At 43.8% G+C, this 23,203-nt stretch overlaps 1 protein-coding gene across 1 annotated transcript in view; it reads left to right on the forward strand.

The window, feature by feature from the left end:
* Positions 1-1,794: 1,794 nt before the first annotated feature.
* FAM174C (family with sequence similarity 174 member C) overlaps positions 1,795-23,203 on the forward strand; it is a 40,143-nt gene continuing 18,734 nt past the window's right edge. Inside the window, exons 1-2 of the mRNA XM_075851056.1 lie at positions 1,795-1,829; positions 5,309-5,362. The gene's annotated coding sequence lies outside the window, so the exon portion shown is untranslated. The remainder of the gene's footprint in view (positions 1,830-5,308; positions 5,363-23,203) is intronic.

Raw genomic sequence — 23,203 nt, forward strand, 5'->3', positions numbered from 1 at the left:
CACTCTGGGGGCATGAAACTGTGTGGGTTGGCACTACTGGGGCATAATATTGTGTGGGGCATGATGCTGCATGTAGGGGCGTTACAAGGGCACAATACTGTGGTGGGCACTAAGGGAGCTTCATTACCGTGAAGGGGCACTAAGGAGGTATTGTTACTGTGTGGGGACACCTACTGTGTGCCATAATAACAGGCTTTATAAAAGCGTGTGGGGCAACTAGGTGTATATAGACAAGAATTCGGTAGTACTAGAGGCGTGGCTTAGGCTCTATTCACATCTGGGTTGGGGTCCCGTTCTGACGTTCCGTCTGAGGTTTCCGTCAGAACGGGACCCTGAGCAGACACAAACTGACACAGACGGAAACCAGAGGTTTCCGTCTCCATCACCATTGATTTCAATTATGATGGAGCCGGTGCCCCTGGTGTCCGTTTGTCTCTTTTTTGCACCGGATCAGTCGTTTTGCCTGAAGCAATAGCATAGTCGACTACGCTATTGCTTCCGGCAAAACGACGGGTCCGGTGCACAAAAGAGGCAAATGGAAACCAGCGGCATTGGTGTCAGTTTGTGTCTGCTCAGGGTCCCGTTCTGACGGAAACCTCCGACGGAACGTCAGAACGGGACCCCAACGCAGATGTGAACAGAGCCTTAGTAAGTCAAGGATTTAGCATGGGGAAATCTGGATCTAAGTGTGCCCAAGGTTTAGGGCATGACACCCAAGGTACAGGATGGGGGCAAACCGGAGCAGATATTGTTAAAAAACGATGCGGGGAAGGTGCAGTGAAGTACCTGGTGAGAATAACTAAGAAAGCGGGAATGCCCAAGTATTTTCAGTTATACTAGATGGGATGATTTTTTGAGTGATGAGGGGCCATGGATTAATAAACAGGGTTACAGAGAATAGGTAGAAGCTTGGTTGAATGTGCCAAAGGAAATTAAAGAAGAGGGTTATACCGAGATACTAGCAGAGAAGGCGTTCGCTTTCCGTTCAGGGGTTCCATCGGAGGTTTCTGTCGGGTGAATCCCGCAACGGAAAGTCAAACTGAAACCACAGCTTCCGTTTCCGTCACTATTGATATCAATGGTGACGGAAACATTGCTAATGGTTTCCGTTTGTCACCATTCCAGCAGGTTTCCGTTTTTCCGATGGAATCAATAGCGCAGTCGACTGCGTTATTGATTCCGTCGTTAAAACGGAAACCTGCCGGAATGGTGACGAACGGAAAACCATTAGCAATGTTTCCATCACCATTGATCTCAATGGTGATGCGAACAGAAGCTAAGGTTTCCGTTTGACTTTAAGTTGAGGGGTTCCCCCGACGGAAACTTCCGATGGAACCCCTGAACGGAATGCGAACGCTGATGTGAACCGACCCTAATATTTAAAAAATGAGCATGAGTTGTCCATCTTTACCACCACTGATTGTTGAGTGGTATGGGTACAGCCCTGGTGGTCTAAGGTAGTAAAGGGGTTAATACTAAAATCATATTTTAAAATAAAAAAAATCACATGACTTGCCAGCACATTTTTAGTCCGTTAATAAACACGTTTAGAGATCTACATGAAGGAGTTTGCAAACGATTAAAATCTGTCACATCCTTTTCCTTCGACCTGAACTGATCGGTTACATGACACAAAGTTGTCGACTCTGCGTCGGTGTCACGTGACCTTGCTCGTGACGTTGTCCCATGCGTGCTAGTAGTGGGCGGGGTCGATGCAGGAAGTGGCAGCACACAGTGACCGAGAGTCTTTACCATAGAGTGGATCCGGTGGCTGGTCAGCTGTGAGTATGAGACGCTGTGTAGTGTGTGTTTTCCACAGTGGCAGCCTGGTATGTGGAGGCGGCAGTGCAGGTTGTACGGTGTGATGCGGCACTTCGCTGATATATGCTGCCGGCTGAGTTACATGGCACTTCTAGTGGGACTATCGTGTGTAGTAGATAAGGGAAGTGCTAAGCAGTGAATATGGGGGTGGCTGCTCCCTGAGACTTTCCCACTTGTAGTAGTATCAGTCACGGGGGGATAATACATGTGTAATTTCAGAATTATACTCTGGAGGCAGTGATGTGGGCCAGCAGACGTATATTGTATTGCACAATGTGTATGTGGCCCTATGTGGCCACGTAATAGTCACCATAAGCGTCTGTTGACTATGGGTTTTCCTGGGTATGGAGCGGTCACGCCACGCATACGCTTCCGTAGTCGTATTCCAATATAACTATGTAAATGGAACCTCTGTAGAGGGTTAATAACTCCGGGAGGTGACGCTATTCGTTTTAAACCGCGTCCATTATAGACAAATTCTGACAAGTTCAATCGGTTCTTTTATGATCTATTTCCTATTTGGCTTGGCACACGGCCTCCCGTCTTATGCCATCAGGGAAACTAGGATCTGACCATTTGTTTCCCCAAGGATAAGTGGTGCCATGTTTGTCTTGCAGCCCCTGTCCCTTCTGTTGCGTTTTTTCTCCGCGGTGCATATATTAAAATCCGCAGCATGTCAATTTATCCTGCGTTTCCACTTGCAAATTGTATCGGACTAGTTTCAAAAGAAAATGCACCAAAATCTGCAGCATGACAACGCACCTATCTCCGCATCAAAGTGTAAAAACCGCACAATTTGGCCGGGTCCCCACGTAGTGTAAACGCTACGGAATTCTGTGCAGAAATTCCGCAGCATTAAGGCATCATGCCCACTTCAGGTTTTTTCGTCAGGGTGCTATCTGTTTTTTTTAACTGATAGCACCCTGGCACATTCATGTCAATGGGACCTTGCACACTACTGTTGTTTTAACAGAACCGTGCAGCCGTTCCATCAAAAATAGGACAGGTCCGTTTTTGATGGAACAGTCTCGGCCTTTTCATTGATTTGGTCCAGGAAACAACGGACTGCACACGGAAGCCATCCGTGTGCGGTTCATGTTTCACGGAACAGTCATTAGCGGCCATACAATTGCAGACGGAAGTGTGCATGAGGCCATACAGTAGCAGCAAAGTGGATGAGATTTAGGAAATCCTATGCCCCCACTGCAGAAAAAAACCGCAGCGTAAACGTGAATAAATTGACCTGCGGTGTGGAATTTAAATCTGCAGCGTGTCCATTTATGCTGCATTTTCGTTACTTTTCTGCTGCGTGTTTTCCCAATTGAATTCAATGGGGATGCAAAACCCGCAACAGAAGGAGAGGGTAACTATAAACGTTTCTTTTGGGTTTTTTTTCTCCGCTGCTTTCCGCTAGAAAAAACGCACCACAATGTGGTGCGTTTTTATGGACGCGATGTGCTCCGGGTTCCAGGTCGGAACCGCTGCGTATACGACCCTTGGGAACCTAGCCTTAGGTGTGGAATTTAGTTGAGGAACTACCTGCGTATTCCTGCGGATTTGATAAAGATTTTCTGCACCAATTTGCGCCACGTGTGCATTTAGCTTAGGGCCTGTTCACACTGGCATCAATGCTTCTTTTTTTTCTTTTTTTTAATGCTTCTCTTTTTAAAGGATCCATAATGAATATGAAGGCCTATTTTTTTTTTTTCATGGGAAAATATGGCATAGTAGACTGCTATTCTAAAGCAAAGGAATCTTGACAGAAGTGTGACCTGTTTTCCCTCTTTTCTCTGGCTTCTGGCTATGTTACTTTTGCTCTGTTTGCCCGCTTGTCGTTATTGATCCTGCTTTGTTTTATGGTTGATCCTCCCCACCTTCCCCCTCTGTCTCTATCAGTTTCATATACCTGTTTGTTGACTTCCCTTTCTTTTATTGTATGCCCAAGTTCATCAGCAAAGGGGAATGATAACACTTTGTCTTTGCCTTTAAATAATCTGAGATCAGAAGATGGCACAATCTTTCTGACTGATATTAGTGGCTTCCTCCAGGTGTGGCAGCCTTGGTGACAATCACGAACAATTCTGATGTCACGACATGTCTTTACATGATTGTTATCCTTAAAGAGGCTCTGTCACCAGATTATAAGTGCCCTATCTCCTACATAGTCGGATCGGCGCTGTAATGTAGAGAACAGTGGTTTTTATTTAGAAAAACAATCATTTTTGAGCAAGTTATGAATAATTTCAGATTTATGCTAATTAGTTTCTTAATAGACAACTGGGTGTTTTTTTTTTTTTTTTTTTACCTTTTTACCAACTGGGCGTTGTAAAGAGAAGTGTATTACGCTGAGCAAAAACGTCCAAAGAAGTGACATGCACTTCTTTTTTCGCGCCGTTTTTTTCAAAACGACCGTGTAAAAATACGCCCCGTCGGAACAGAGTCGCCGTATTTCCCATTGAAATCAACGGGCAGATGCTTGGAGGCGTTCTCTTTCCGATCTTTATGCCTGTTTCTCGGCCCGAAAAACAGCCGAAAATAAGCCGTGTGCACATACTCTTAGAAAGTTTCAAAATACCCCTCTTCTAGCGGTCTATGACCAGCTGTACAGACACTGCAGTATTCGGCCAGGATCACATACAGAGTTTTGATGCCGTTTTTGGCTCAGTTTGTTTAGGAAAACAAAGAAGTGGACACAAAAGAAAGGAGATGCATTATACCTCTCCTTCCTTTTTGATCCAGTTCTGGCTCAAAAAACTGCACCAAAAACTGCCAAACAAACTGGATCAAAACTTTGTGTGTGATCCTGGCCTAAAACTTGCCATTTTCACAGGGCTAGATCAATTACTGTTAGGCCTCATGCACACGACCGTAGTGTTTTTCTGGTCCACAAATTCCAGGACCGTGTTCCGTGAAATGTCCTCCGCAGTTCATCCGTATGTAATCCGCAAAATGCAGTTGATTCTGCAGCAGCATCGGTATTTGCAGGTAAGTCGATGTAGCTACTTACCTGCTGATGCTGCTGCAGAATCATCTGTAGCCTCTGGTGCCGATGTGTCCTCGCTCGTCTGACACGATGCAGGACCTGTGAGTGACGTCACAGCGTGATCTCTCGAGAACACGCTGTGTCTGCACTGCCAGAAGCTGGGCGTTCTGAAGAGAAGTGGATGATACTTCTCGTCAGAACGCCCAGCTAGTAAAAGTAGTAAAAACGCCCCGATGTACGCACATAATACACGCCCACTTGGACTTTTACTTTTAACACGCCCACTTGGACTTTTGCAAGCCTCATTTGCATAACTACAAAAATGGTCATAACTTGGCCAAAAATGCTCGTTTTTTTAAAATAAAAACTTTACTGTAATCTACATTGCAGCGCCGATCTGCTGCAATAGCAGATAGGGGATGCAAAATCTGGTGACAGAGCCTCTTTAATGCAGACCTGTACTTTATTATAGAACAATATTCAACAATTTTGTTTTTCTCCTAGCAGTTCGTGAAGAAACCCTGGAGAACCACCATAAGACAAAACAGCAGAAATAAAGTATGGAGGTTTGTAAATGAAATGAGTTCAAGTTTGAATAAGTCTAGATTTAAATTACGGCTGTCACTTTCTCTCTCCATAAACAGAAGTCAAGCTCCATAAACAGCCTCCTTTATTCTGTTGACTCAGGGAGAGCAGCTGTGGGGAATAGGATTTTCCTGGGCCTGATCTCCCACTTGTAAAGGAAGTGGTTTGGATAATGGGTGTACATTATGGAATTAGAGTAAATAAAATGTCTTTATGTATAAAGTGAAGTAGCATGGACACATCCATAAAATAGGCTTTGTATAGTAAAACTGTTTACTATATTTTCTAAGAGACATATTGTTGTAACAAGGATGCAGTTGAAAGCTATATAACTTAATGGCTACTTACCTGGGTTTAGTATGGAGCCTGTCCCCCATCATTTTTTGTAATATGTGGTTTAGATTACAGGTTTAAGGGGCGATATACAGTAAATAGAATATTCTGAAACTTTCATAGTACTATGCTCTTCAGTTTCGCCTCCAAACTTGGAAACTGCTGCTACAGAGGCTGATACAAAGACGCAGATGTCTAAACGGCACAGCCCTTCTGTTAGAAGTCCCGAGTACTCTGTAATCGGGACTTGTGGTCGAAATACGTCCGTCAATTACGGACGTAATGACCTCGTGTGAATCCGGCCTAAGATGTAGATGAGATCGCAAAGGGGCAGTTCCAGGGCCAATGATGCGAGGACCATGCGGGCCTTGACAACCATACACCAAAAAGATTGACCCTGGTATCAAAAGGTTGAAGTTATTGTAAGGCTGGGTTCACCTCTGAGTTTGTGGTGTCCGTTGTTCTGCTCCACCGTGGGAGCAGAATAACGAAAGAAAAAAAACGAAGTGCCGGATCAGTCGTGTGACGGACACTAAGAGGCGGCTGATGGAGCCTATTGACTAAAATGGGTTCCGTCGGGTTTCCGTCATGGTGCCCGTAGTTTTAATGGAAAAAATATCACTGCAATCTGCGCTATTTTCTTCCGGACTTTCAACCAGATCTGCAATTGAGCCTCCAACGCAGACATAAACACAGACCTAAATACACGCAGTGTGTACAGTCATGAGAAAAACAAAGTACACCCTCTTTGAATTCTATGGCTTTACGTATCAGGACATAAAAAAATATATATGGTCCTTAGAAGGTCGTCAAATTAGGTAAATACAACAACACATGAGAAATTATACCGTGCGATTATCTATTTATCAAAAACTAGGCCAAAATGGAAAAGCCATGTGTGAAAAATGAAGTATACCCCATGAATGATACTTCAAGTAATCGTTTTCTGTATGATTTTCAGTTTCTTACATTGTTCTGGAGGAATTCTGGCCCACTCTTCTTTACAATGTTGCTTCAGTTCATTGAGGTTTGTGGGCGTTAGTTTATGCACCGCTCTCTCAGGCTGGGTTCACACGAGCACATTAACGTCCGTAATGGATGGACGTATTTCGGCCGGAAGTCCCGGACCGAACTCAGTGCAGGGAGCCGGGCTCCTAGCATCGTAGTTATGTACGACGCTAGGAGTCCCTGCCTCTCCGTGGAACTACTGTCACGTACTGAAAACATGATTACAGTATGGGACAGTTGTCCTGCAGAGAGGCAGGGACTCCTAGCGTCGTATATAACTACGATGCTAGGAGCCCGGCTCCCTGCACTGCGTTCGGTCCGGGACTTCCGGCCGGAATACGTCCGTCCATTACGGACGTTAATGTGCTCGTGTGAACCCAGCCTTAAAGAGGCTCTGTCACCAGATTTTGCAACCCCTATCTGCTATTGCAGCAGATAGGCGCTGCAATGTAGATTACAGTAACGTTTTTATTTTAAAAAAACGAGCATTTTTGGCCAAGATATGACCATTTTTGTAATTATGCAAATGAGGCTTGCAAAAGTCCAAGTGGGTGTGTTTAAAAGTAAAAGTCCAAGTGGGCGTGTATTAGGTGCGTACATCGGGGCGTTTTTAATACTTTTACTAGCTGGGCGCTGTGAAGAGAAGTAACATCCTCTTCTCTTCAGAACGCCCAGCTTCTGACAGTGCAGATCTGTGACGTCACTCACAGGTCCTGCATCGTGACGGCCACATCGGCAGCAGAGGCTACAGTTGATTCTGCAGCAGCATCAGCGTTTGCAGGTAAGATCGACTTACCTGCAAACGCTGTTGCTGCTGCAGAATCAACTGTAGCCTCTGGTGCCGATGTGGCCGTCACGATGCAGGACCTGTGAGTGACGTCACAGATCTGCACTGTCACAAGCTGGGCGTTCTGAAGAGAAGAGGATGTTACTTCTCATCAGAGCGCCCAGCTAGTGAAAGTATTAAAAACGCCCCGATGTACGCACCTAATACACGCCCACTTGGACTTTTACTTTTAAACACACCCACTTGGACTTTTGCAAGCCTCATTTGCATAACTACAAAAATGGTCATAACTTGGCCAAAAATGCTCGTTTTTTAAAAATAAAAACGTTACTGTAATCTACATTGCAGCGCCTATCTGCTGCAATAGCAGATAGGGGTTGCAAAATCTGGTGACAGAGCCTCTTTAACCCCTTAAGGACGCAGCCTAGTTTGGGCCTTAAGGCTCAGAGCCCATTTTTCAAATCTGACATATTTCACTTTATGTGGTAATAACGTCGGAATGCTTAAACCTATCCAAGCGATTCTGAGATTGTTTTCTCGTGACACTTTGGGCTTCATGTTCGTGGTAAAATTTGGTCGATATATTCAGTCTTTATTTGTGAAAAATTGCAAAATTTAGAGAAAATTTACAAAAAATAGCATTTTTCAGAATTTAAATGCATCTGCTTGAAAAACAGACGGTTATACCACCCAAAATAGTTACTAGTTCACATTTCCCATATGTCTACTTTAGATTGGCATCGTTTTTTGAACATTATTTTATTTTTCTTGGACGTTACAAGGTTTAGAACATAAACAGCAATTTCTCATATTCTTAAGAAAATTTCAAAAGCCTTTTTTTGAAGGTGCCAGTTCAGTTCTGAAGTGGATTTGAGGGGCCTATGTATTAGAAACCCCCATAAAACACCCCATTTTAAAAACTAGACCCCTCAAAGTATTCAAAACAGCATATAGAAAGTTTTTTAACCCTTCAGGCATTTCACAGGAATTAAAGCAAAGTGGAAATGAAATTTGCAAATTTCATTTTTTCTGCTGAATTTCAATTTTATTCAATTTTTTTTTAGTAACAGAGAAGGTTTTACCAGAGAAACACTACTAAATATGTATTGTCCAGATTCTGCAGTTTTTAGAAATGTCCCACATGTGGCCCTACTGCGCTCGTGGACTAAAACACAAGCCCTAGAAGCAAAGAAGCACCTAGTGCATTTTGAGGCCTCTTTTTTATTAGAATATATTTTAGGCAGCATGCCAGGTTTGAAGAGGCGTTGAGGTATCAAAACAATGGAAACCCACCAGAAGTGACCCCATTTTGGAAATTACACCCCTCAAGGAATTCATTTATGGTTTTTGTTATCATTTTGACCGCACAGTTTTTTCACAGCACCTATTTGAATTGGGCTGTGAAATGAAAAAAATGATATTTTTTCCAATAAAATGTCATTTTTGATCAAATTTTCTTATTTTCACAGGGAACAACATACCCCATTTTGTTGCCCAATTTGTCCTTAGTGCGGCAATACCCCATTTGTGGTGATAAACTGCCGTTTGGGCCCATGGGAGGGCTCAGAAGGAAAGGAGCGCTATGTGTTTGTTGGAGTCCAGATTTTGCTGGATTGGTTTTCGGGTGCCATGTCGCATTTGCAGAGCCCCAGAGGTATCAAAGCAATGGAAACCCACCCGAAGTGACCCCATTTTGGAAACTACACCCCTCAAGGAATTCATTTATGGTTTTTGTTATCATTTTGACCGCACAGGTTTTTCACAGCACCTATTTGAATTGGGCTGTGAAATGAAACAAATGATATTTTTTCCAATAAGATGTCATTTTTGATCAAAATTTCTTATTTTCACAAGGAACAACATACCCCATTTTGTTGCCCAATTTGTCCTTAGTGCGGCAATACCCCATTTGTGGTGATAAACTGCCCTTTGGGCCCATGGGAGGGCTCAGAAGGAAAGGACCACCATTTGGCCTACTGGAGCTTTTCTGGTGCTAAGTCATGTATGCAGAAGCCCCTGAGGTACCAGTACAGTTGAAACCCCCGAGAAGTGACCCCATTTTAAAAACTACACCCCTTAAGACATTCATCTAGAGGTGTAGTGAGCATTTTGACCCCACAGGTACTGTGTAAAAGATAATGCGCAGCAGATGGTGCAGTGTGAGATTTGCAATTTTATATATATATATATATATATATATATATATATATATGTATATGCCATTTCAGTGTCCAATATAGTGTGCCCAGCATGCGCCACCGGAGATATACACCCCTTAAATTGTAATGTGGGTTCTCCTGGGTACGACAATACCCTACATGTGGCTGTTATCAGCTGCCTGGGCATACGGCAGGGCTCAGGAGGGAAAGATGAGGGGGGTAAGCTGTGCGGAGTGCATCAGGGTAAATTAAAAATCAAGGGATGTATGATACATTTTAAAACAATCTTTTATACAGAGCCCTGGTTTTTCGGGACACGTGTCACATTGGTATATTGTGTTCTTCCTTATCCCCCTCTTATAGCAGACTCTGCACCTCTTTTGACTCTTTCCCTTTCCACCGGTTTGGGGACCTTCTCCTGGAAAGTGTTGCCCTGGTACGATGCGTGTGGCCTCGCTTCCAGAAGTACTGGGTGCCCCCCCTTCCTGGTCCCTAAAGATTAGATCTTGAAATTCCAGGAAAGTTCCCCTCTGGCCTGCACATCGACGTAGCACGTACGCATTGTACAATGCCATCTGTATGATGTGCCCGGCCAGCTTCTTATACCTCACAGCATGGCGCTGTAGGGCTTCAGGACTTGATTTGACAAGTCCATCCCTCCCATGTACCTATTGTAGTCCAGGATGCAGTCTGGTTTGGGGGTGGCCTTTCCTTCATATATCCTAAACCTGTAGGTATACCCTGATGCACTCTCACATAGCTTATACATCTTCACGCCATACCTTGCCCTCTTACCTGGCAGGTACTGGCGGAATTGAACCCTCCCTTTAAAATGTACCAGGGACTCATCAATAGAAAAACACTTCTCGGGGGTGTATGCTTGGGAAAACCGGGCACTGGAACGGTCTAATAGGGGTCTCCGTTTATACAAACGGTCAAAACTGGGGTCATCTCGGAGTGGGCACGGCTCATTATCAGTATAATGTAAGAAGCGAAGTATTGCCTCATTTATTTATTTTTTTAGGTTCCAGTTCATTTCTGAAGTTGCTTTGAGGGGCCCATATATTAGAAACCCCTATCAAACACCCCATTTTAGAAACTAGACCCCTCAAAGTATTCACAACAGCATTTAGAAAGTTTATGAACCCTTTAGGTGTTTCACAGAAATTTAGAGCAAAGTAGAGGTGAAATTTACTCTTTTTATACCATTTTTTTTATAACACAAAAGGATTTATCAGAGAAACGCAACGCAATACTTATTGCCCAGATTCTGCAGTTTAGAGAAATATCCCACATGTGGCCCTCGGGCGGTAATGGACTGAAGCACCGGCCTCCGAAGCAAAGGAGCACCTAGCGGATTTTGAGCCCTCTTTTTTATTAGGCACCATGTCCGGTTTGAAGAGGTCTTGTGGTGCCAAAACATTGGAAACCCCCCAAAAGTGACCCCAATTTGGAAACTAGACCCCTTGAGGAATCCATTGTAGTTTTCTTGGGGTGCATGCGGCTTTTTGATCAGTTTTTATTCCATTTTTAGGTGGCGTGGTGACTAATAAACAGCAATTCTACTATTGTTTTTGTATACTTTTTTTTTTACAGCGTTCACCGTGCGCTATAAATTACATATTCACTTTATTCTGCGGGGCGATACCAGATGTTTATAGTTTTTTTTTATGTCTTATGGCGTTTGCACAATAAAATACGTTTTGTAAACAATCATTCACTTTTTGTGTTACCTTATTCTAAGAGCCATAACGTTTTTATTTTTCAATCAATAAAGGCGTGCGAGGACTTTTTTTTTGCGTAACGAACTGTATTTTCCATCAGTACCATTTTTAGGTACATGCGACTTTTTGATCTCTTTTTATTCCATTTTTTGGGAGGTGAAGTGACCAAACAATTGTGATTGTGGTACGGTTTATTAATATTTTTTTTTACGGCGTTCACCGTGCGGGATAAATAACAAAATAATTTTGTAGCTCAGGCCGTTACGGACGCGGCGATACCAATTATGTATAGTTTATTTGTTTGTTTATATATTTTTATTAATAATAAAGGACTGATAAGGGAAAAAGTGGGACTTTTACTTTTATTACTTTTAAAACTTTTATTTTCTTATTTTTACACATCTTTTTTTAACTTTTTTTTTACTTTATTACTTTGTCCCACTAGGGGACATGAGGGCAGGAGGCCCTGATCGCTATTCTAATACACTGCACTACATGCGTAGTGCAGTGTATTAGAACTGTCAGCTACTCACTGACAGCAAGCATAGTGGGTCCTGACGTTGTCAGGACCCACTAGGCTTCCGTCTATGGCATAGCCGGACGCCATTGTTTGGTGTCCGGTTGCCATAGTCACCATCGCCGGCCGCTATCGCGTAGCAGGCCGGCGATGGCAGCTTAACCCCTAAAAAGCCGCAATCTCTATAGAACGCGGCTTTTAAGGGGTTAATCAGCGGGGACACAGCGATCGGTCCCCGCTGTAGGAGCTGTGACAGCTGCTGAACAAGACAGCAGTGTCACAGCTCCTGTATGTGTCGGGAGGACGGCCGAAACGGCCGTTACTCCCGAGACGTACTATTACGGCATGGAGCGCGAACGATACAGCTGCCATGACGTAATAGTACGTCAAGGAGCGGGAAGGGGTTAAGGTCCTGCCACAGCATTTCAATTGGGTTGAGGTCTGGACTTTGACTGGGCCATTGCAACAACTTGATTCTTTTCTTTTTTTTTTTAGCCATTCTGTTGTAGATTTGCTGGTGTGTTTGGGATCATTGTCCTGTTGCCTGACCCAGTTTCGGCCAAGCTTTAGCTGTTGGATAGATGGTCCCACATTTAACTCTAGAATACTTTGGTATACAGAGGAGTTCATGGTCGACTCAATGACTGCAAAAAAAGCCCAAATCATCACCCCTCTACCCCCGTGCGTGACAGTTGGTATGAGGTGTTTGTGCTGATATGCTGTTTGGTTTTCTCCAAACGGTGCGCTGGACATTATGGCCAAACATCTCCACTCTGGTTTCTCGTCTGTGTAAAGGAAATTGTTCCAGAAGTCTTGTGCTTTGTTCAGATGCAACTTTTCACGTTCTGCCATGTTCACTTTAGAAAGAAGAGGCTTTTTCCGGGAACCCTTCCAAACAAGCCACTCTGGTTGTCTTTTTCTAATTGTACTGCCATGAACTTGAACATTTGACATTCTAACTGAGACCTGTAGAATCTGAGATGTAGCTCTTGTTTTTTTTTGCAATTTCTCTGAATTTGCTGGGACATCCACTCCTGGGAAGATTATCAACTGTCCTGAATGTTTTCCACTTGTCAATAATATTTCTCACTGTAGAATGATGGACTTCAAATAGTTTGGAAATGCCCTTATTATAACCCTTCTGAGATTGATGGGCAGCAACACTTGCTTCTCTAAGATCATTGCGGATGTCGTTCCTCCTTGGCATTGTGTTAACTCACGCCTGAACAAACTGCCAATACTTCTGCTTTTCTAGAGGTTGTCACACTTGCTGATGAATCAAGAGGGTTTTATTAACTTCTACTTACCCTCTTAATTCCTATCGAAGCCGTAAGGGTGTTATTAGTTTTTCCCACATGGCTTCTCCATTTTGACCTAGTTTTTGATTAATGACACAGTATAATTTGTCATGTGGTGGTCATCTGAGGATGGATTTACCTCATTTTAAGACCATCTAAGAGCCAGATTTTTTTTTTATTCTGTCCTGATACGTAAAACCATAGAATTCAAAGATGGTCTACTGTGTTTTTCTCATGACTGTTTGTATAAATATATGTACACACAAAGGGGGGGATTTATGAACTTCACCGGTTTTCTGGTGGAGAAAAGTCGCAAACTGCACAAAAGTCAAAATTTGCTGTAAAAAGTGTGCCGTTTCCACCACTCACGGCACTTTTTTTTTCTTGGAAAAAAATAAAATGGACAGAGCTTCGCTTATCATAATTTACACCGGAAACTGGCCTAATACGGACGGGGCCTGAAAGGCTTCCGTAGCCGAAGGAGCTGAGCTGGCGTCCTCAGTGGTGGTTGTCAGCTGTATGTTACAGCTGATAACCTCCTGTAGCGGCAGGGGCCTGAGCTAGCTAGCATTAACCCCTTAGATGCAGCGATCGAAAGCGATCACTGCATCTTAGAGGTTGATTGCTGATAGGCAGCCCTGCTGTGCGATCGCAGGGTTGCCGACTACTGCTGTGGCAACAGGAGGCCTTACAATGGCCTCCTGCTCTGCCATTATGGAAGCCCACTAGGCCCCTCCCGGAGACAGCCTAATCGGCTTGCTGTCAGTGAGTGACTGACCGTTCTAAAAGTAATACAATAAAACACAAGCGCCCTTTTTTCCTTATCAAGTCCTTTTATTATTGAAAAAAAGAAACCATACATATTAGGTATCGCCCCGACCACAACGGCCTGAACTATAAAAATATTATGTTTATTCCACACAGTGAACGCGTAAATAAAAACTTGAAAAACAATGCCAGAATTTCTGTTCTTTGGTCACTTTGCCCTACAAAATAAAAAGTGATCAAAAAGGTTGCATGTATCCAATATGGTACCTATAAAAACTATAGCTTGCAAAAAACAAGCCCTCCTACAGCTCCGTTGAAGAAAAAATTCTGGTTCTGGTTTTCACAACATGGCGACAGAAAAAATACATTCATTTTACAAAAGTAATTTTATTGTGCAAAAAGTTGTAAAACATAAAGTGCTATAAATTTGGTATCGCCGGAATCGGACTGACCCGCAGAGTAAAGTTAACATGTAATGCATAGTGAACGCTGTATAAGAAAAATGAAACTATGCCAGAATTGCTGTTTTTTGGTCACCTTGCCTCTCAAAAAAATAGGATAAAAAGTGATCAAAAAGTCGCATGTACTCCATGTACTCCAAAATGGTACCAATAAAAAAACTACAGCTAGTACCGCAAAAAAACAGCCCTCATACTACTAAGGCTCTATTCTGACTGTCGGCCGATAAAAACGGCCGTTTTGCATCCGTTCCGTATTTAACGGCCGATTTTTGACCCGTTTTGCATCCGTTATTTTCCCTGTCCGTTTTAAAATCAGATGAATTTCATTTGTACAATTTTTGCCACACACTTCCCTCTGTAGATAATGCCACACACTGCCCAGATGTAGGTAGTGCCACGCGGTGCCCCTTGTGGGTAGTGCCGCGCTGCCCCGCCCACCCCGTGGGTAGTGCCGCGCTGCCCCGCCCACCCCGTGGGTAGTGCCGCGCTGCCCCGCCCACCCCGTGGGTAGTGCTGCGCTGCCAGACAGCCCCTTTTTACATAGCACACGCACCCCCCATAGATGACACCACCCTACCTTCCTGTAGATAGCGCCTCTGTAGGGGACTGTTCCAGGAGAAGTCTGACTTCAATGTCCATATATGGACAGTGAAGTCAGGTACTTCTCCTGGAGCGGAATCACCGGCCACAGCGCCGGGGATTCCGTTTCAGGAGTAGGGGTCCGCTCCAGGAGAAGTCCCTGATGTGACTGTCCATATATAGACAGTGAAGTTAGGGACTTCTCCTGGAGCGGAATCCCCGGCCACAGCTTCGGCAACGCTGTGGCCGGGGATTGGAGATTCCACCCTTACAGGGAGCAAAAAAATACTCTCCTCCTCCTCCTCCTCCTCCTCCTCCTCCTCACATGCACTTCGCACTGTGAGGAGGGGACGAGAGTGAGCGGCAGAAAGCTCTTCTGCAGGGGACGGGAGAACGGCTGAAAATAGGGCATTCTCCATTTTTTTACCGGGCCGTGAATTGGGGTCTATTGTTCCTACTGCGGCCGTGTGACGGCCGTCACACGGTCGGGAATCCCTGTCGTATGAATAGGGCCTAAGTCTATGAAAAAATAAAACTCGTTAAGGCTCCAATAAGTCAAGAAAAACAAAAATGCAGTTGTGCAGGCCCGGGGGAACATTTCGTCTGTTTCAAGAGATGCTTTATCAAGGGCCTAAAATTAGGCAACCAGGAAGGGTAGGGCCCAAACATATCTACTGGAAGCGAGGATGCCCGTATTATACCAGGACAACACTTTCCCAGCAAAAAACCACAAACTTCAAAGGTGCGGAGTGTGGACCAAAAGGGGGATAAGGAAGGACATTTATCAGTGTGACACAGGCCTGTGCATAAAGGATTGCATCACAGCGTAACACACACCTATGGATTATTTTATTGTTTACCCCATTATTATACCACCTGACTATGCCCCTGATGTACTCTGCTCAGCTTACATGTACCCCCACATTATAAACTGAAATACCAGTAATACTCCAAACAAATTACTACCAATCAAAATCCACGCGCCAAATGGCGCTCCCTCCCTTCTGAGCCCTACAGTGTGCCCAAACAGCTGTTTACTTCCACATATATGGCATCGCCATACCCGGGAGAACCCTTTTAAGAGTTTTTGCAGTGTGTCTCCAGTGGCAAAAGCTGGGCACGACTTTTTTGCCACTGAAATGGCCTATCTAGGGAATAATTAAAATTTTTACTTCGCACCATCCGCAGCGCCTTAGTTTATGGAAAAGATCTGTGGGGTGAAAATGCTCACTACACCCCTTAATAAATGCCTTGAGGGGTGTAGTTTCCAAAAAAGAGGTCACATCTCAGTGGTTGTCTGTTATTATTTCACGTCAGAGCCTCTGCAATTGTGAACCAATCTTATATATATTTTCGAAAGTTTGTTTGAAGCCCGATTTTTTTCATTGGTTTAAAATCAGGGAATCGCTATTTCTGATTGGACAAGCGTTCCCCAGGTAACCGATTGCAGTGACAGGCTCCGCCCCTATTGGTGACGTGGCAGCCCATAATTGGCTGCAACGTACATCATTCGATGACTTCTGGGACCTGCAGTAAGGACTAATCCCTATCACTGGTCATTTATAATCAAGCACCGCAGTAATACTGCATGCAGATCACACAGTGACATCTGTATAACGTGTTCTTATATCAAACACAGCTACCGCAGAACCTCTTGTTCAGATGTACAGAACTGTAGCTGTCCCATTCATATTTCGCAAAATCACGGCAAAACGCCACAACCGCTACGTCTGAATAATCCCGTCCGAGATGAGACACATGATTTTTAGCTACGAAAAAAAAAAACACATTGAATTTGTACCTGACACCTTTGTTCCCAGGCTCTGCCCTCCATCATTGCGTGCAGCCGCCTCAGCTCCGTCCTGCAGGCGCTTCTCGTGCGCGCCAAATGTGTCGCGTGACATCCCCAGTTTCCCGCGCTGTCGCGTCCTCACAGGAAGCGGGTGAGTCAGGTGAGCCGCCGCCTCAGTTTTGGGGTAACGTGTGGAGTTTGAGGTACAGCGGGGCTCCACGTCTCCCTCCACTGCCGGTGAATGTCATATCACTGCAGGACGCGGTCTGGACGGTGAATCCCGGAGGAAAGGATTAATAGGGGGAGTAGTGATTACCCCGAGTGCAGTAGTCCTCTATGTAACCTCACTGAGTGCATGCTGAGGGTTGTAGTACCTCCTCAGGTGCAGAGCTGCTCATCTATTAAATAGACACGTCGTCTGTATCGTGTGAAACTACAACTCCCAGCATGTGGCTGCACCACCCGTAGAGACCAGAAATACAGTGACAGGACTGCAAAAACTCATTTTATTAAGAATGAAAAAAATATATATAAGGTATTGACATATATAACATAAGTAAAATATAGAATAACTGGTATATAATCTATACATAAAATACCTGCAACTGGTGTATAACAATACATAACTGGAATATAAAACATATAATATAACGAATATAAAACATATAATATAACGAATATAAAACACAATATAACTGGAATTTAAAACATCGATGCCAAATGGGCATTAATCAGAAGTCCCCGCCCCTCATCCACCACTTCGTAGTTTAGTCTAGGAGCACTGGCTTAGGACTTTTATTTCCTAAAGGGAATAAAAAAATTTTGATCATAGTGTTAAGGATATTTAATGGTGCTTCCAATAACAGTGGGTCCGGTGTCACCAGTATTCCACCCGTACTTACGGACCCGGTTTCTCTGCACTAATCGGCAGCCCATTCTCTCTATCCTTGCTGGAAAGAGAGCAGGGGCAGCCCTTTCGGGCAGAGTTTCCGCAGCGATTGAAAGTAAAAGATGTTCATACGTACCGCTGTCTTGGTGACGCGTCCCTCTTGACATCCAGTCCGACCTCCCTGGATGACGCGGCAGTCCATGTGACTGCTGCAGCCTGTGATTGGCTGCAGTGGTCACATGGCATGAAACGTCATCCCGGGAGGCTGGACTGGAGGAAGAAGCAGGTAAGTTAACTTTTAATACTCTCTAATTATTATGCGGGTCGTGCTCCCATATAAAGTATGGGAGCACGGTCCGTAATAATCAAAAACAGGACATGTCCTATCTTTTGCGGAGCCTTTCTACGGCACGGACACCTTCCTGTAAATATACAGGAAGGTGTCCATGGGCAATAGAAGTGAATGGGTCCGTAATTACGGACAAATTCTACGGTCGTTTGCATGGGGCCTTACAACACATAGTTGAGTATTTAAATAGTGAGCTTTTACTCTATCTATACCATAAGTCAACCTCCCGATCAACGCCGGGTATAAAAGCTAGTACTCTATAAATCACCAAATTAGGCCTCAATTTCGCATGGTACACTTGCAATCCTGATCCTGGTCGAATGTCCAGGCAAAAGATATGGGCCACATGTAGAGTGTTTCTAAAACCGGGAAACACAGCATAATAATTAGAGAGCTGTCTTGTTATGGTGGCACAAGTTGGGCACCACATACTGGCATATCTATGGAAAAATTCTCATTTTCACTCTGCAACATAGTGCACACTAATTTCTGGAAAACGCTTGCGGGGTTAACATGCTCACTACACTCCTAGGTGAATACCTTGAGGGGTGTAGTTTCGAAAAATGAGGTCACTTCTGGGGGGTTTCCACTGTTTTGGTCCTACAGGGGCTTTTCAAATGCGACTTAGCGCCCAGAAACCAATCCAGCAAAATCTGCGCTCCAAAAGCCAAATGGAGCTCCTTCCCTTCTCAGCCCTACTGTTTGCCCAAACAGCAGTTTATGACCACATATGGGGTATTGCCGTACTCATGAGAAATTGCTTTACAAATGTTAGGGTGTTTTTTCTCCTTTCATGTGTTGAGAAAAGTTTTGTAAATGGAGTCACGTTTGGGTAGTTTCCACTGTACTGGTACCTTAGGGGCTTTGCAAAAGCGACATGGTACAAAGAACTCAATCCTGAAAATCTGTACGCCAAATGGCGCTCCTTCTACTCTGAGCCCTGCCTTGGTTGCTTTACAAATGTTAGGGGGCTTTTTCGTCTTTATTCCTTGTGGACATTTTTTTTTATTATAATTTTTTTAGCTAAAACTACATCTCATTTTCATGTCCAAAGTTTCATAAAATCTATAAAAGACCTGTGGGGTCAAAATGCTCACTACACCCCTGGATTCCTTGTGGTGTGTAGTTTCCAAAATTGCGTCTTTTTGGGGGGTTTTCCTTTGTTTTGGCATCACAAGAACTCCTCAAACCTGACATGGTGCCTAAAATATATTCTAATAAAAAGAAGGCCCCAAAAAACTCTACGTGCTCCTTTGCTTCTGTGGCCTATGTTTCAGTCCATTAGCACACTAGGGCCACATGTGGGGTATTTCTAAAAACTGCAGAATCTGGGCGATATATAGAGTTCGGTTTATCTGGTAAAACCTTCTGTGTTACAGAAAACAATGGATTAAATATGAATTTCTGCAGAAAAAATTAAATTTGTAAATATTACCTCTACTTTGATTTAATTCTTGTAAAATGCCTAAAGGGTTAAGAAACTTTCTAAATACTGCTTTGAATACTTTGAGGGGTGCAGTTTTTAAAATGTGGTGACTTATGGGGGTTTGTATTGTATAGGCCTCTCAAAGCCACTTCACAAATCAACTGATCCATGTAAAAATAGCCTTTTGAAATTTTCTTGAAAATGTGTGAAATTTCTGCAAAGTTCTAAGCCTTGTAACGTCCTAGAAAAATAAAAGGATGTTCAAAAAAACGAAGACCAACTAAAGTAGACATATGGGGAATGTTAATTAGCAACTATTCTGTGTGGTATTACGATCAGTCTTATAAGCAGATGCATTTAAATTTAGGAAAATGCAAGTTTTTGCAATTTTTCGCAAAATTTTGCTGTTTTTCACAATTAAATACTGAATGTATCGACCACATTTTACCACTAACGTAAAGTACAATGTGTCACGAGAAAACAATCTCAGTATCACTTGGATAGGTAAAACCGTTTCAAAGTTATTACCGTATAAAGTGACACACGTCAGATTTTAAAAATAAGGTGGTCAGGAAGGTCAAAAGTGGCCGCAGCGGGAAGGGGTTAAGTGTACCATGGACCCTGGGCTGTTGCTATAACTTGGGCCCCCTCCTCCCTTAACGCTCAGTGACGTACTGTTCCGTCATGGAAAGCGCCCTGTTCGTTCTCCATGACAGAATAGTACGTCACGGGAGTAACGGCCATTTCGGCCGTCCTCCCGACACATACTGGAGCTGTGACAGCTGCTGTCTCGTACAGCAGCTGTCACCTCTCCTACAGCGGGGACCGATCGCTGTGTCCCCGCTGATTAACCCCTGAAAAGCTGTGTTCATAGCGATCACGGCTTTTTAGGGGTTAAGCTGCCATCGCCGGCCTGCTACACGATAGCGGCCGGCGATGGTGACTATGGCAACCGGACACCAAACAATGGCGTCCGGCTATGCCATCGACGGAAGCCTAGTGGGTTCTGACGAAGTCAGGACCCACTATGCTTGCTGTCAGTGAGTAGCTGACAGTTCTAATACACTGCACTACGCATGTAGTGCAGTGTATTAGAATAGCGATCAGGGCCTCCTGCCCTCAAGTCCCCATAGTGGGACAAAGTAAAAAAGTTAAAAAAATAGTTAAAAAAAGATGTGTAAAAATAAGAAAATAAAAGATTTAAAAGTAATAAAAGTAAAAATCCCCCTTTTTCCCCTATCAGTCCTTTTATTATTAATAAAAATATATAAACAAACAAACTATACATAATTGGTATCGCCGCGTCCGTAACGGCCTGAACTACAAAATTATTTCGTTATTTATCCCGCGCGGTGAACGCCGTAAAAGAAAATAATAATAAACCGTACCAGAATCGCAATTCTTTGGTCACTTCACCTCGCAAAAAACGGAATAAAAAGAGATCAAAAAGTCGCATGTACCTAAAAATGGTATTGATGGAAACTACAGTTCGTTACGCAAAAAATAAGTCCTCGCACGGCTTTATTGATAGAAAAATAAAAAAGTTATGGCTCTTAGAATAAGGTAACACAAAAAGTGAATGATTTTTTACAAAACTTATTTTATTGTGCAAACGCCATAAGACATAAAAAAAACTATAAACATCTGGTATCGCCGTAATCGTATCGCCACACAGAATAAAGTGAAGATGTCATTTACATCGCACGGTGAACGCTGTAAAAAAAATAGAATGAAAAAACAATAGTAGAATTGCTGTTATTTAGTCACCGCGCCACTTAAAAATAGAATGAAAACTGATCAAAAAGTCGCATGCACCCCAAGAAAACTACAATGAATTCCTCAAGTTGTCTAGTTTCCAAAATGGGGTCACTTTTGGGGGTTTTCCACTGTTTTGGCACCACAAGACCTCTTCAAACCGGACATGAACTGGAACCTAAAAAAATAAATAAATTAGGCAATACTTTGCTTCGTACATTATACTGATAATGAGCATTGCCCACCCCGAGATCACCCCAGTTTTGACCGTTTGTATAAATGGAGACCCCTATTAGACCGTTTCAGTGCCTGGTTTTCCCAACCATACGCCCCCGAGAAGTGTATTTCTATTAATGAGTCCTTGGTACATTTTAAAGGGAGGGTTCAATTCCACCAGTACCTGCCGAGTAAGAGGGCAAGGTATGGCGTGAAGATCTATAAGCTGTGCGAGAGTGCATCAGGGTATACCTACAAATGTAGGATATATGAAGGGAAGGACACCAGTATTCAGCCCCCAGAATCCACCCCCCTTACTGGGAGTTAATGCAAAAATTGTGTGGGATTTGGTGCACCCACTGCTGGACCAGGGTTACCACCTCTACCTGGATAATTTTTATACCAGCGTCCCACTCTTCAACTGCCTCACTCCCAGAAGTCATGCGCCAGTGCTAGAAGAAATCTGAGAGGCCTCCCTAAGACTCTGCAGGGCAAACACTCAGAAGGGGTGAGAGCAGGGCACAATCCAGCAGCAACATATTGTGTGTCAAGTACAAGGACAAGAGAGATGTCACACCAGTACACATGTACCTGTACAGAGACCCCCAAACCAGACTGCATCCTGGACTACAATAGGTACATGGGAGGGGTGGACTTGTCAGATCAAGTCCTGAAGCCCTACAGCGCCATGCGGTGTGGTACAAGAAGCTGGCCGGGCACATCATACAGATGGCATAGTACATTGCGTACGTGCTACATCGATGTACAGGCCAGACGGGAACTTTCCTGGAATTTCAAGAGGTGGTTATCAAGAAACTAATTTTTAGGGACCAAGAAGGGGGGGCACCCAGTACTTCTGGAGGCGAGGCCACACGCATCGTACCAGGGCAACACTTTCCAGGAGAAGTTGCCCAAACTGGCAAGAAAGGAAAAAGTCAAGAGGTACAAAGTCTGCTATAAGAGGGGGATAAGGAAGGACACAATATATCAATGTGACACGTGTCCCGAAAAACTAAGGCTCCGTATGAAAGTGTGCTTCAAAATGTATCATACATCCCTTGATTTTTAATCTACCCCAGTTTTACTTACCCTGATGCACTCCGCACAGCTTATCCCCCCTCGTCTTTCCCCTCTGGGCCCTGCTGTGTGTCCAGGCAGCTGATAACAGCCACATGTAGGGTATTGCCATACCCGGGAGAACCCACATTACAGTTTATGGGGTGTATGTCTCCGGTCAAAATGCTCACTACACCTCTAGATGAAAGCCTCAAGGGTGTAGTTTTTAAAACGGGGTCACTTCTTGGGGGTTTCAACTGTACTGGTACCTCAGGGGCTTCTGTATACATGACTTCGCACCAAAAAATCCCCAGTAGGCCAAATGGTGGTCCTTTTCTTCTGAGACCTCCCATGGGCCCAAACGGCAGTTTATCACCACAAGTGGGGTACTGCCGCACTCAGGACAAATTGGGCAACAGAATGGGGTATTTTATTTCTTGTGAAAATTAGAAATTTTCAGCCAAAACTACATATTATTGGAAAAAATAATTTTGTTTGAATTCCCAGCCCAATTCAAATAAGTTCTGTGAAGAAACTATGGGGTCTAAATAGTCACATTACCCATAAATGAATTGTTTGAAGGGTGTAGTTTCCAAAATGGGGTCACTTCTGGTGGGTTTCCATTGCTTTGATACCTCTGGGGCTCTGCAAATGCGACATGACACCCGAAAACCAATCCAGCAAAATCTGGACTCCA

The sequence above is a fragment of the Rhinoderma darwinii genome, chromosome 1, assembly GCF_050947455.1.
Source record: "Rhinoderma darwinii isolate aRhiDar2 chromosome 1, aRhiDar2.hap1, whole genome shotgun sequence".
NCBI classification, from domain to species: Eukaryota; Metazoa; Chordata; class Amphibia; order Anura; family Rhinodermatidae; genus Rhinoderma; species Rhinoderma darwinii.